The following is a 16182-nucleotide window of genomic DNA, read 5'->3' on the forward strand; positions in this document are numbered from 1 at the left end:
AACTGGAGCTAAAACTCCCATTTTCTGCACAATTCGCGATTGGGCGGAGCAGTAAATGCGGTGGTGATATGGGGCAACTACTGTGTTAGACCTCACAACATTCCTATTGGATGATGATAGGTCATCATCAATAATGTGCCTATGCACAAGTGTTCCATACGCAACCCAGCCAGAGAGCGAAGACAAAGGGAGGACAGAAAAAAAACAATCTAGCTAGGCCTAGTGCATTCAAGGTTGTGCAAGTGTGAGGGAGGGAAAGGGGAATAATTGTGCCAGTCCATCAGGGCCCTGGGTTAAGTCCAGAAGAGGTTACCTCTCACATGGAATGTGTTCCGAGTGCAGAAGTGTGAGGCAGAGTCCAGGGGCCCTGAGGCAAGTGTAGGACTGGCAGGGAGCGTGGGACCTGAGTGGCTCTGGAGGTTCACCAGGCGACCAGTCAGCGAAACTGAGCAGAGTTGGGGAGGAAAGCAGGAGAGAGGGGGATTAGCCGGGCGAGAGAGAGAGAAGGAGGAAGACAAGAGGAAGGCCTTGAGGAGTTTCTGGAACTTGGGGGGATCCGGCTCAAGGTGGAGAGAGGCAGGAAAGCTGTTCCAGAGTGAGGCACCTGCAGAGGATAATGTTCTACCCCCAAATCGCTGTTTGGAGAAACGTCTCACCCGCAGAGAGTTGGAAGAGGCCAAGTGGAGGGCTCTAGAAGGGGAGTATTTAGGGAGAGAGCATTGTAGGTAGATCAGGCCCCATCTCCAGAAGGTCTACTGGACTATGCAGAGGGACTTGACCTTGATCCTTGCCACCCCTGGGAGCCAGTGGAGAGGTTTCAGCACCAGGTAGATGTGGAAGGAGAGAATGGAGTCAAAGATGACTCTGAGATATTTTGCCTCACTGGTGGGTGAAGGTGCCCCAATGGGGATGATCTCTGTATTACTGGCATTACGGCAGAGATCATTAGCAGCACACCAGGACTGAATTGCAGACAGACAGGGATGAGAGAGGAGGAGGAAGAGACTGAGGGTAGCCTGAAGGAGAGCTCTGTGTCATCCAGATAACACTGATAGTTGGAGGTGAAAGAAAATATCATGTGGGCCAAAGGGGTCATGTAGACATTGAAGAACCAGGGCAATAGATTAGATCCCTGGGGAATACCAAAAGTAGAAAGAGTGATAACGGACAGAAAGAACCCAAGTTCCATCTGGGAAGGACGATCTAAAAGAAAGGATGCTAGCCACACCAGAGCCTGCTCTGTGATGCCCAGGGTATCACGCAGACTGGAGATCAGAATGTTGTGGTTTACTGTATTGAAAGCAGAAGAGAGGTCAAGAAGGATGAGGAGAGAGGGAGAGTTAGGGCCAAGATTTGAGAGCAGGTCTTCACGGGTGTTCAGAAGAGCAGTTTCCATGCCTCTGAATGCACTAAAGACAGACTGATGGGCATGGAGACAGCCAACAGATTTGGTGTAGATGGTGAGCTGAGAGATAGCCAGCTTCTCCAAAAGTTTGCCCAGGTAAGGGGTGATAGAGATAAGGCGTTAGTTTGCCAGAATGGAAGGGTCGGCAAAGAGGTTTTTGAGCAGAGGGTGCACCCCAGGTTCCCAAAGCGGGATCCCGGGGTGATAAAAAGGAAGGGAAATCCTTTTCCAAGATGCCCACCATTTAACAGGAATGCGGGGCTCCATACTGAACCACTCTTCCCTTTCCATGACAGCCTGCAGAAGTCGAAGAGAGAACCATATGTCGATATTACCACAAGCAAATGTGTTTTCCCTTTCAAACCTATCCCACTTTCAAATAACTTTACAACATAGCCGGTCCCAGCTGAACATGGCCACTTTAACCCCATTTGTCGTCCCTCGTGGTCATGGCCAGCAGCCAGATTGTCTAGGTCATGGCCTTATGCCCATGACCACAAGCTATACCTCAGTCACCAAAGCTATATCACTATGAGTTGTACCTACATTAGTAGAAAATAATACATGGGCACATTTGCAAAACCATGCTTTAAGATCCTTGCCAATGCTCCTTACATGAGTTTGCTGGAAATCTGTCCATGTTTTATTTATCAAAAGTGTCAAAATGTATGAACAAACAATAGTCATATAACTTAGCCCCCACTTGACGGAATCCATTCAGACTTTACACAAACATTCAAGGTTGGGTTGACAATCTTTCTGAAAACGTTTGTCCACATTAGGCAAATGGCAACAAAGTTATAAGCCATCTAAAAATGTTGAGACCCCCCTCTAATTTAGCTCCCTCTTGACAAAATCCCACCAAACTTTAGAAAAACATGTGTATCTTAATCTAAAATCTTTTTGCAAACCTTTGTGTAGAATGGTCAAATGGCACCACATGTATAAGCCTTTACATTATTTTGGGACCCCCCCCCTCTAATTTAGTACTCTCTTGACAGAATCCCACCAAACCTTTCAAAATCATTTATAACTAGATCCAAAATGATTTTGCTAACTGTTGTGCAGATTTGTCAAATGGCACCACATGTATAAGCCTTTACAATATTTTGGGACCCCCCCCTCTAATTTTGCCCCCACTTGACAGAATCCCATCAAATTTTGCAAAACCATTCAGAATTAGGTCTAGAATAAAATTCCAAGCAGTTTCATTGAGTGGTGCCAAAGTTATAAGCCATCCAAAAACTGCGTTTCACCAACTATGTAATGCAGAAATAGGCACAGATGCCCCAGGACATCTGAAGTGTCCGCGGACACCACAGGACTGTCCCAGGACATCTGGAGTGTTCGCAGACTACGGGGATGAAAAACACTTGTTTTTTTGCTTCTTATGGCATATCCCATCCTCATCACCCGCCACCTCCCCACAGATTTTTGTTGAGTTTGACAAGTGCAATGTTGCAGTTCTTTTTTAGGTTTCTACCACAGTGTCTGCGGACACCAGCAAGTTAGCTGTTCCAACCTGGCGGGCGTTTCCAGAAAACGGACGCATTTCACGCTTTTCCCCATCCAGTCAATGGGCGGCCCTGATGTCCACAGACTTCACATAGCCCGATAGGGTCCATGGAGCAGAGACAGATATCACTAATTTTAGACCTACTTTATGGTCATTTTTAAAAAAAATACTGGACGGATTTACAGCAAATTTACAAAAGCATGCTTTCGGGACCAAGTTGCTGCTCCGGCCACAAATTTGGTGAAAATCCGTCCAGCGGTTTGGGCTGTAGGCATGAGCAAAAAATGTTTCCATTATGTCTATGGAGAAAAAAAAAGTGAGATCCCCCTATAACTTTGCCGCCCCCCCCCAGACGAAACCTCAGCAAACTTGCCAATTAAATTCAGAGCGGAACTTATACTTTTTGTTTCAAAGTTTGGTGCGGATTCGTCCAGGGGGAGCGAAGTTATATGCCGCCCAAAAAATACTCTTCCTATGGGTTTTGCAACTTAACCATAACTACATGCCCACTACCGTAGGCCGTGTAATATATATATATATTCAGTGAAAAATCTTGGTTAAAGGGACATTATGGCTAAGTTGCACTAATACTAACCTATGAAATTCTGTGAAAAAACTCTGTTAAAGGGACATTATGGTGAAGTTACGCTAATAAAAACCTATCAAATTCAGTGAAAAAACATTGTTAAAGGAATGTTATGGTTACAATTAAAACCTAAAAACCCCAGAAATTCACCAGTTATGGTAAGCTAAGCAACCATAACTTGCGCCACCACCGTGCACTGCTAAAACCAACACCTATGACATCAAAGATAACATCACCAATGTAATTGATGGCATCACTGATGACATCACATGTGCATGTACTTTTCATGAAAAGCTTCTACAAGGGATTGTCATTATAATGTAGGGACTGGCCACAACCACCACAGCCTCATACGGCCATGCACCCAAGATTCTGGCCACTGACTATAAGCATTGTAATCATATGTGTACAGCAATGGAATTTGGCTTTTGGAAAGAAGTATTGCAATAATATGTGTATAGTGATTATACATACTGTATAGGCAGTGTGCACTTTTTGGAACACAGTGAGACAAAACCATTGAAGTGTAAGTGGTAGTTTTTTTGTATATTACACATTGAGGTGCAGGGGCATTTGTAGAGTGGACAGATTGGTTTGGTGCATTGGAAAGTTGATGGTAAGTTTGTTGGGCACCTTTCTTTAATGGGGATTTCTTGTGACATAATGGTGGTTTTATATATTTATTTATTATTAAAATGAATATAAACAATTTCCTTTTGAGGAGCATTACACTGTCAATGAGAGCTACCGGGATTCTTTTTGTGCAGTTATTTTTAAGGGTTGCATGTGATTTCTGTGTTGTTTTTATAAGATTGTGAAGTACACCACGGTGGAACATTTTGTGTGAAATGAAAGGGGAAGTGCATTCAAAAATGTTATTGTTCTGATCGTTCAGGCATCTCCTGTTAAGCATACTGAGATCAAATATAAAGGTTTTTCTATGGAGCGTTACACTGTCAATGAGAGCTTCCGGGATTCGTTTTGTGCAGTTATTTTTAAGGGTTGTGTGTGATTTCTGTGTTGTTTTTATAAGATTGTGAAGTACACCACGGTGGAACATTTTGTGTGAAATGAAAGGGGAAGTGCATTCAAAAATGTTATTGTTCTGATCGTTCAGGCATCTCCTGTTAAGCATACTGTGATCAAATATAAAAGTTTTTCTATGCATCTTACCTTAATTTTACTTACTTTCATACATGCAAAAACAACGTGTTTGGTGCAATGATGTTGTGGTAATGTTAACAGTTGATACATTGCCCTAAATTCAAATTCCCTTGCGGTAATAATAGAGATGGGCCACTCCTGAAGGTGATATACTTAGTCCCAACTATCTGCTCTACCTGTTTTTATAACGTTTGTTGGCATCGTACCCAAACGTGGCTCGTTATCATTTACACCAAAAAGTTACTTAACGCAGAACCAGGAATATAAACACAGATATCATCATACACAGGATACGTTTTCTTTCTTGCTAAAAATTGTAATACATATAGAATTTGTTAAGGAAACAGTAGCAGTTTTCAATGTAACAAGTGCGTTTATTTAAAAAAGAACATTTGCAAGACATTATTAAGTCCAGAAAATTAACAATATTTTTTTTTCCCATGGAAATTACAGCAAAGGTACTTTGCATGATTCTATTGTGGTTTCCAAAGTCTGCATTATATTCTGATTATGAAGAATGACATTTCTTATGTGTCTTCATGTTGCAGCAGTCAAGGATTGGAGTGACGCACATGGTGGTTTTTGAGGGAGAAAAAGTTCTTTTTTTGCAATTTGAAGCAGAATGTGTTTGCTTCTGCACATTGCTACATTTGGAAGGCTGATAGGTTACTGCTTTTTACTGGTACTGCGAAAGGACAGATTGATCCATGTCGGTTGTCCCATATCACGGTGATGGAGAAATTTCTGTGGATAGTTATTTTCCAATGCTGGTTAAACAATCCGTTGGATGGTAGCTGGAAACTGTGGCACATGCAGTATGGTAGAAGATGCCTGTCGAGATAAGGCAATAAAAGTACATTTTAGTCGCTGTTTTGTACTGGAATATAACAATTGATATTGATATTTTATTTGCCCTCGTACAGAAGTGTTTTAGAGTGCGACGAGGGAAGGGAGGGGAATAGAGGAGAACTAAACAATGATTTTACTAGGCCCAGTGACATTGAGAATGTGAAAGTACATGGGAGAGGAAAAGGGTGAAAAGGCATGGGATGTGGGGAGAAGTGGTAAATGCTGTGCAAAACAATACAAATAAATAAATAATAAATAAACAAAACCAATAATAAAAGCAGACAAGTGGTAGTGCAGCCAGCATGTTATTGTAAAACTGATAATTGGATGGAACGTAATTATAAACACAAACCACAGACATTGAACACATGACCTCTGGCCATGCACCAAAGAGTCTAGGGACTGGCCACAACCACCACAGCATAATATGACCATGCTCTGAAGAATCTAACCAGTAGCAACAAACCACACACATAACCCAGACACTTGCGTTGCTGCTTCGTTCACTTGTCCTGTTACTCCAGTTGCCAGGATGCCCTCGTCAGTGTAGGTTGTGCTTTATAAATTGCTTTAACTTAACACAACATAACATATCACAAACCACAGACATTGAACACATGACCTCTGGCCATGCACCAAAGAGTCTAGGGACTGGCCACAACCACCACAGCATAATATGACCATGCTCTGAAGAATCTAACCAGTAGCAACAAACCACACACATAACCCAGACACTTGCGTTGCTGCTTCGTTCACTTGTCCTGTTACTCCAGTTGCCAGGATGCCCTCGTCAGTGTAGGTTGTGCTTTATAAATTGCTTTAACTTAACACAACATAACATATCATAACATAGTGAAAGTGGCCAAACAGATTAAGGTCAGTGTGAATCTAAGATTAGAATTGTAAATATATTACTTGGATTGAAGTCATTGCAAAACCCACACAGCGTAGGCATGTGCTCTTTTCAGAAGTTACATTTTTGAAAAGAGCATGGGCCCCACACGCCACGTGATTAGTCATAACACCTTGACTCATTTTAAACTGCAGTCTGGAGGTCTTTTGTTTGATGTTGAGCAAGACCTGCACCTCTGTTCTTCTTTCGGTGCTGTAAGTAAGCCTGGTCACACATGCTTGTGAATCTGGCTGTAAATCATCCAGCCTAAAATAGAATTAATGATATGTTACAGCAAAAAACTCATTATTGGCAATGAAACAAGCCAGTCAAATGACTACGTGCTGGGCTATTTTGTAATATTGTTTTGATTTTTTATGACATTCCAGTGTGTATTCCTAATTATTTGTGTTGAACTTTAAATGTGTGGATATTCTATTTTTGCTTGGTTATATGCACCTAGTTCTGGAAATAAACTAAACTGACCACCTGGATTGTGATTGGACTAAGTATGGGCAATGCTACAGGGCCGCCCAAAGCGAGGCAGGGTAACTGCTGTTACCATCAGCAGGCCTGGAGAGGGGCAGCCCAACCTCCCCCCCTTTCTGCTCCTCTCCTTCCCCAAAGCCGGAGAGACACGCAGTCTGCGCAACACAATACTGAGGAAGGGTAAGGTGTGAGCAATCACCTCACCCTTCCTTCATGCAGCAAGGTGCTAAGCACCTAAGGAAACCAACAGGCAGGCAGGGATCAGGTTCGAAGACCTGCCCCCCCCAGGGGGCCAGATAGTCGGCTATCCGGCCGGGGGCTGGAACATAACAGCCCCCACTACTATACATATCAAAGACCCAGGGCTCCCCTGGGTCTTATAAATACAGAGCGACATGCTCTGAGAAAACACAAACACAAACAGTTTCTGGACCCTGAACGGGGACCCAAACACACAGGATGTGCACTGTTTACTCAGTGCCTTCCAAACTTTTGCTTCTTTACAAACAGTTTGTGGACCCTGAACGGGGACCCAAACACACAGGAGGTGCACTGTTTACTCAGTGCCTTCCAAACCGTTGCCTCTTTAGCAAACTCTGAAGTTCACTGCATTTGCAGCGTCTTTGTTTCCCCTGTTGAACGGGAGGCGAGCGGCGAACACGGAACAGACAAGGAAGCAGGATCCCAGTACCAGCGCGAACGAAGGAAGAGCCTGCAGTGCAGCCCGGTGTAGGCGGTGTCTTCAGGAAAACTGTCAATTGCAAGGTAAGCCACCACGCCGGGCTCCGAGCACGTAATAGAAACACTGTTTTCTAATTGCGGGTAAACAAAAGTAAACATCCGCAGGCAGCCATTCCCCCAGCGGACTCAGAATGTGCGCTGCGCGTCTATTTTCATAGAAACGTTGCAATTTTGAAACATAAAGGCTGTGGGGAAACCCCGTTCTGGGAAACATTATTCTTAATGCACAACAAACTTTGTAAACAGGTCATCTTTACAACACACATATACTTTTGTCCCTCATATAGCATCTGGGGCATTATTAAGGCCCAGGCCAACAACGGGTCCTTTTGACAGCATGCATATATTTTCGTCCCTCATACAGCGACTGGGGCATTTTTAAGGCCTAGGCCAACAACGGGTCCACGCAATTAGTTACAGCTAACAAAGGCATAACGTTCTACACAGAAATCGAACCGGGCACAAGAAATAATTCTGCTTCCAAAGTCCACTGCATGGCAGTTTATCTGAACTAAATCAAAATATTTTTGGGACAACATTAGACAGTTACCCAGAACGGGAAACAGCATTTCTAAACCCACAACGAATCCACAAATAATATAACAAACATTATAAAGGTACATGATAGCCGGTGCAGTTGCGCAGCAATCAGAGAGCTCATTTTGACATCTGTGCAGAGACTGCTGACACGGATTCAAACCCCTACAGGGCCAAACACAGCCTTTTCAAAAAATGTATATCTTTTAATCAAAACAGGCTGGAAGGAAACATGGGTCCCAAACGGAAATCACGGGAACCCACCACACCAACACAGAAACCCAAATCACCCCACCTTCTGGCAGCCATCGAGGCAGCGGAACACTACGGTTGGGCATGGGTCAGGGAGAATATGTACGGCCTACCAAAGGAAGGGACACCCATGCCACCCATTCAAGATGACGTCACAACACTATCAAAGAGACAGAAAGTGACAGATGGCCCTAGAAAAGGTAACAAAAAACTGGCGAAATTGTGCGAGAACATGTCAGAAATGCAACAATTATTGAGGGAAATGAGGGGGAAACAATTACCCCAAACAGGGGAGCACAGGCTGCCAAACCACAACATACCCCTAGAATCTACCATATTGGTGACCCCCCCCGCACCAGCAACAATCCAAACAACAGCAGCCCCCGCCACACCACTGCCACAAGTGCCAGCAACGCCAACAGCTGCGAGCACAGTTGCACCAACTGCAGCCACGGCAGACACAACAGGTGCTTTAAAACCATGGGCAACCCCCAGTACAGACCCAGTGGGACAAAGTGGGCACAGCAACAGCAACCCAACAGGCATAGCAATGATCTGCAATGCCCAATTAGAATTAAAATTGAAATCCTTTCAGACTGAAATATTGAATAGATATAAAAGATTCCTAGAATGGAATATTGACACCACAATCAAAGAAGCCATATGGGCTAAAGAGTTCATAGAAATCTTTTCACTGATAGAAGCCCAACGCAAAGAGAAAGATGCTTTTAGGGATCCCAAAAAGATAGAAGAGAAAGCCATAGCCAGAAACGCCCATGTAGAACAGAATTGGGACAACTGGCTACAGGATTTCGCCATCTTGGCAACAATATGCGAGGAGAAATTTCCCAATGATGGCAGAAAACTATGGGCTTACATGGATAAAATAGGAGAAGTGAAAATCGCTCAGAAAGGGATGAACTGGCTAGCATATGATATCAGATTTAGGCGAAGCATGCCAGAGAGGCCAGCCATAGAATGGGACGAGGTCCAAAATGACTTGTGCATGTTAAATGCTGAGCCCCAAGCGGAGGAAGAGGCCTCACAGAACTCCTCCAAAAATAACAACAATACACAAGGTCCCAGAAATAACGATAATGAGCCGCCATGGGCAGCTAAGTCTAATACCCACAGACAAAACAAGAACCGCTCTACAAAAGCCAACATTCCATGCAGGAATTTTGGGAAAAACCAGTGCACCTGGGCTAAACAATGCTGGTACAAACACGCTTGCACAAACTGCAACGGTGATCACGCAGCAAGCAGCTGCACCAGACTGCCAGCCAACAATTCAAAAGATAAGCACCAATCACTCCTTTTTAACCCCAGGCCTAGCACCAGGCAGAACTCCAATCAACCCAAACAATTTTAGAGAAGCACTCTTGAATTACCCAGACAAGGAAACTAGCGAGGCAATCTGGCAGGGTTTTACCAAGGGCTTTATCATCCCATTTAAGGGCACAGGGTCACAGAACATCCCATTGAATCTAAAGTTGGCCCGGGACAACCCCCAAATAGTGGAGAGCAAAATCAAGAAGGAACTGCTTTTAGGCAGGATTGCAGGACCCTGGGACCACATGCCCCTCAAAGATTACATAATATCACCACTAGGACTAGTCCCAAAAAAAGAACCTGGGAAAATGAGGCTAATTCCCCACTTATCCTACCCCAAAGGCCAATCACTGAACAACAGCATTCCACACACATAATCAACAGTATCCTACACACACTTCCAGGAGGCGGTAAAACTCATGCAGGAATGTGGCAGGAACGCCTTGATGGCCAAACTAGACATTGAATCCGCTTTCAGATTATTGCCAGTCCATCCAGATTCCCAGCAATGGTTAGGTTTCACTTTTAACAACAAATTATATGTAGACAGATGCCTCCACATGGGGTGCGCATTATCCTGTGCCCTATTCAAGCAATTCAGCTCCTTTTTTCAATGGGCTTTCCAAAAACAGAGACCAGGGACCAAAGTAGTACACTACCTCGATGATTTCATGGTAATGGGCCCAGCAAATTCTGCGGAATGCAACATGGCCTTGGCGAATTTAGAAGGAATGGCCGCACAGTGGGGCATACCTCTAGCAAGGGAAAAAACAACCAACCAGCCACCAACATAATTTTCCTTGGCATTGAAATTGACTCTGTACAGGGACTATGCAAGATCCCGAAAAACAAAAATTGCAGAACTATTGGAGAAAATTCAAGCCCTGACAACAAAAGACAAGGGCACAGTTAAAGAAATTCAATCATTAGCAGGCAGTCTCAACTTCGCTGCTAGAATAATCCCTCAAGGGATAGTATTTTCCAGAAGCTTGGAACTAAAAATCAAATCATACTCCAAACCCCACCTACACATCCGACTAGGCGCAGATGTGAAACAAGATCTGGAAATTTGGGGGAATTCACTTTGGCGAACGCCTTTGAACACATGGACAAAAAGGGTCCTTTTCACTGATGCAGCTGGGAGCAAGGGGTTTTGGAGCCATACTAGACAAAGAGTGGGTGACAGGACACTGGCCCAACTCATGGCAACAGGCAGGGTGGACTAAAAACATCAGCCTCCTAGAAATATTTCCCATCTGGCTAACATTACACATCTGGGGCAGGCAGCTAGCTAACACAGAACTCTGGGTCTGGTGCGACTCCATGGCAGTAGTAGGCTCCATAAACAGTAGTCTACCAAATGCCCTTTAGTGCTAAAAGTCCTACAAGCCATCACAAGAACAATTGTGGTCAAAGCAAAACACATCGCTGAGGCGGATAATAACATTGCAGGTGCTTTATCTCGCTTTCAGTGGCCAAGATTCAGGGAGCTGCCACCGCATGCCCAGGAACAGATGTTCCAACAGGCAGGGATCAGGTTCAAAGGCCTGCCCCCCCCAGGGGGCCAGATAGTCGGCTATCCGGCCGGGGGCTGGAACATAACAGCCCCCACTACTATACATATCAAAGACCTAGGGCTCCCCGGGGTCTTATAAATACAGAGCGGCAGGCTCTGAGAAAACACAGTTTGTGGACCCTGAAGGGGAACCCAAACACACAGGAGGTGCACTCTTTACTCAGTGCCTTCCAAACCGTTGCTTCTTTACCACAAAACCCTCCCACCCTACAAATAAGGGAGAAGAACAAAGGAAAAGAAGTGCAAGGCACTGTACGGTGCCCACAAGTCGTGGGACATGAGAAGGCGGGCACGGGCCAGAGGAGGGTAACCCCATGACCTGGTGCCCAAAAGTATGTTACTATCATCATATGTGATTATTGTTATCTCCATAACCATATCTGTACAATAAAAACCTATGGCCTTTTATTGCCAACACTTGACAAATAATGTGTGAGCCAATTCTGGTTGAGGGTTTGGGGTCGGCAAAAAGTATGCATGCATATGGGTTCAGCAGTTATTATAAGCACTTGGTTGGCATTGTGGGAGATGTAGTTTGTTGAAGTCATACTTGTTTTCTTTTCGTTATTGAAATAAATGAAAATATAAGTGCATTATACTCGCCTCTCTTGCATACATAGAATGGACTGGCTTCCCTTCCTCCATAGCATACCTAGCCAAGCATAACTTCATTCAAAAGAATGAAACAGCTTCAACAGGTCAACATCAGAAAGAGCGAGGAATTCCAAAACGTGGGCGTCAAACATCTGAAGGGACACAACGGGATGGCCCGTGAAAGGATCTTGGAGGTGATCTTAGAGGTCATCTGACGCTCGATGTGTTTTATTTTTTTCAGGCGGTGTCGACAGGTGTAGTGTAGTTGCCAAGTAGCTTATATTAAATAACAGTAATTACTAGCACGTGTGGCAAGCGGAGCATAGGAATTATTAGCTTTTGTGGGGAGCAGACTCGCTGCAACTGGAATGCAATTAGAATACGAAACACAGAAGAGTTTATAGTACACATGTTATGGTTGCCTCTTAGTAAACATTCCATATATTGTTATATATATTTTTGTCATTCGAATTGACATTTGCTTTGACTTCTAATCCGTTTGATGAATAGGGTCACCTATTTCTAGAAGCTTTAATTGTTCGATGAAACGTTGATTTGAGATATGGGTTTGTAAAGTGTAACGTTTGCTGTTGCGCGGAATGAGGCTTCATTTGTTAAACAGAAACGCTGACCCTGTTGGAGAAACAAAGGGCACCGCTGGTATTTCTCTGTTGCTGTTTACAATGGCTGCAATGTGTCCTCTTCTTTTATCACCTAGAGGTGGAATGGACCAGTGAAAAACTGGACTGCCTCTACAACGGGGCCAGTCTCGGGGGCTGGATGTCATGTTCTCATAGTGAAAGACAATCGCATTTGATGGGTAGGTTCTTTTGGTTGTGAGCCAACACGTTTACTTCGAATAGGGGAGCCGGGGCATCAATAAGGACCTGTCGCTCGGCGCGACCTGAATGCACGCGATGCACAATAGAGAGCACGTGATGGAATGCTGGAATCCAGGACGAAAAAGGCCCATGCGCAAGAAGAGGGAAAGCGTCTGAACCTCTAAGGCGAGATATCAAACATGAACATGGATATGAGCGGAATCAAACGTCACAGAAAAGGTCGAAATGCCTCAGAACTCCCTTCTGACTTGAGGCATGTGGAGGAAGCACGGGCTATTACAGCTCTTCATGGGAATTCCTATGAAGCAGGGTCCAGCAGGGGTGTGCTGTCAACCCCGTGTGACTCACATGATGCTTTCCATACAGAACATGTGCTCCACAACACGTCGAGTGGGCTGCAAGCTGTGAACCCAAGCCCTAATTTGCGTGAGAAATCTATAATGGTTAGCTATCTTTATCAACATGGCGGACGTGTCAATCCACTCCTGCAGCACTGCAATGAGTCTTCCAGTGACGCCTTGATCGGTAGAGGCACAAAACATGCACGTGGACTAAACGTTCCCTGGTCGGAGGGTCTGAAGAAGGTGAGAGCATTTAAGGTAAGCAGTGTGGTTCTGTACATTCTCAAATTTATATATATGAGCAAAGTGTTTCTGTAGTATAACAGCACATATACAACTGCTTACACATCTGTGCCTAGCATACTATGTAAGTGCCTGACATTTAATCCTAATACACAGCCATAAGGCAATGCTGGTCATATGTCTTTGGTTAGTATAACACAAATGAGCCCTTTGCACTTTCATTATAGGTTTGACGAAAGAGCTTTTTACTTCAAGGCAGGTCTGCTTTTTATATAAACATCCTTGTCATGTTGCCTTATAGACCATAATTCCCTGTCTAATTCATTATTTTTCGGTCCCCTCCCCTATACAATTCCTCACCCAAAATGGATTGCCCCCAGCCCTTCTAGTTCCCTGCTAATCACTCAGACTACTTCTTTCTTCTTGCTTACTTGACCCTTTCTTAACCTTCCCTGGCCCAAATTGTCTTCCCTTTCCTCTGTTCCTTCTCTTGCATACCTTTAAAATCAGCTAACCCTACTTCTCACCTGTTTCCCCCAATTTAGCAATCCCAAACTCTTCTTAATTTTACATCTGTTTCTCATCCATAACCCACCTTACGACAACAAAGACCGAGCATATTTAGCTAATAAAACATTCAATGGGTCTGATATACACAGCGTTTTTCAATGGGAAAATCTATTAACCCTGGACTGATCAATGTTTTTCTATTTCCCCTGTCCACAATGCCCTCCTTTATAGTGGGTGGGCTATTGAGTACTCCCTTCCGCCGCCAGAAGGAGGACAAGGTCTACAACCAATCAGGTGAGCCATGCCGCCACATCATTCCATTCACCCACATCACTCCCCCAATGGCCCCACAGGCGTGAACCAGAGGCCTTTTCCTTCCTTAAGGGCCCTATACATCCTAATTGCAGCCTATTGTTGTTTTGTGCCAGGACTGTTTTTATTTTGTATTTTTTTTTGGCTTTAGCACATTTGGTGGCACTAGCTACCTATTTGGAAATGTATTGCTAACACGAAAGAGAAGCAGGGATGCTGAGACTCAAGATGCGGGTTGGCATGGTAACTGGCAATGCTCAGGCATGAAAGCACTGTAGCACCAAGTGTTCCTTTCTGTCTCCTGTAGCCATTTACACCAATGAAAGGACATGTTACTCTGAATTTCATCTCAGCGATGTTATCATTAAGCCACAGAAGAAAGTGAAGACTCTAGGTGTAATATTTGACCAACATCTGGATATGCAAGCTCACGTGAAAAGTCTGGTTTCATTGGCTATCTATTTTATCAAATTGCTCGCTCATTTGCGCCCTTTCATCGCTCAAGCTAATGCCGAGACTCTGGCTAGAGCTAATACGGTATCAAAGATGGATTACTGTGGCAGCCTTCTCATTGGATGTAGCAAAAATATCACTAATAGACTTCAAGTGGTGCAGAACGGGACTGTCTGAATAGTAGTTGGACTGACCCACCGCCATCACGTTTCTCAAGCAAGAAGGTCCTTCCATTGGCTCCCTGTGGCATCCCGAATTCAGTTTTGGTTATTAACAATAACCATGAAATTCAGGCTTGACCTAATGCCGAATTACCGTCAAGGTCTGATCTCGAAAAAATCAAACAGCCGTCCCCTTAGATCTACTTTCCAGAACTTAATGAATATTCCTAGAAGCAAATCTAAAAAGTTGGAAAAGGGAGCTTTCTCTACTGCAGCCCCAGCAGCCTGGAATGCTCTTCCACCAGACCTGTGGGATCATACATTGCTTATTAGTTTCAAGAAGAAATTGAAGACCTGGCTCTTTGCATAGATCCCGCTCTGACTTACATTCACTGGCCCTACACTATGATTCCTCTCTCTATGTTTCTTGATGCTGTCTCTGTTAAGTTTGCGCCCTAACGCCTATGGGTTCAAGGTTGCCTAAAGTGTTTAAATTATTGTGCCAATCAGAAATCCCTTTGGAAAGCATGTGCTTTCACCCCTTTTAGCAGCAGAGTGATCCTGTTTCGATACTCAGCCCCACCCCTCTAAGGAAGCCTTTCCTGATTCTAATATGAACAAATAACAAAAGGGCGCCTAGCTAGGCAATGATAAAGCCAGGTGTCCATACGATAAATGCACACTGGTGGAAGCCAGCCGCTTCTCGGCATTAAATCTCCAGGTTTGTGAAACTGTATTTGCGCCTTGCTAGGATCTGCTGTTGCTGGGTCCAGGACGGTGCCGGGGAAGATGGGAGGAAACAAGTTCACCATCGGTGGGTATATACTTTTAAATTTACACAGTAATCGAGATCACATGACCTTTCATAACTGTATTCCTACACAATGAAACAAAGCTCTAGATTTCGCAAGCGTCAGAAGGGTTATTGACCCCACAATTTTTAATATACATTTGTTTCTCATAATAAAAAGCACCCCAGGACACTTATCATTTCATAATTTTGTACACAATACACGTGAGTACAGTCCAGTCTATTAGACTGGATATTGGTGACATAATGGTATGGCGAGTGACTAACGGTACCCAGTTCCACCAAGGCTCTTGGCATCTGTAAGGGTCCCTGGAAATCTCCATAAGAGGCATAGAACTAGGCACACATTCCATTAGCCACCTGAAGGCCTCCACCGTGGAGGCACTTTGCTGCAGTACATCCCCGAGAAGGATGCAAGACTGTCATCCAGTGCTGCATTATTTCGAATTTAGCGCAACAACCTTTTTGTGTGTTACAGCATCCCTTGCGACCAGAGAAAACCATGTTGCTTTACGCGTGGAAGTGTCGCCACAGCAAAATAAGTCATTACAACACTGGTTTTGTACGCCAGTGAGT

This window comes from Ambystoma mexicanum, chromosome 6p (assembly GCF_040938575.1).
Source record: "Ambystoma mexicanum isolate Mex_15411 chromosome 6p, UKY_AmexF1_1, whole genome shotgun sequence".
Taxonomy (NCBI): Eukaryota; Metazoa; Chordata; class Amphibia; order Caudata; family Ambystomatidae; genus Ambystoma; species Ambystoma mexicanum.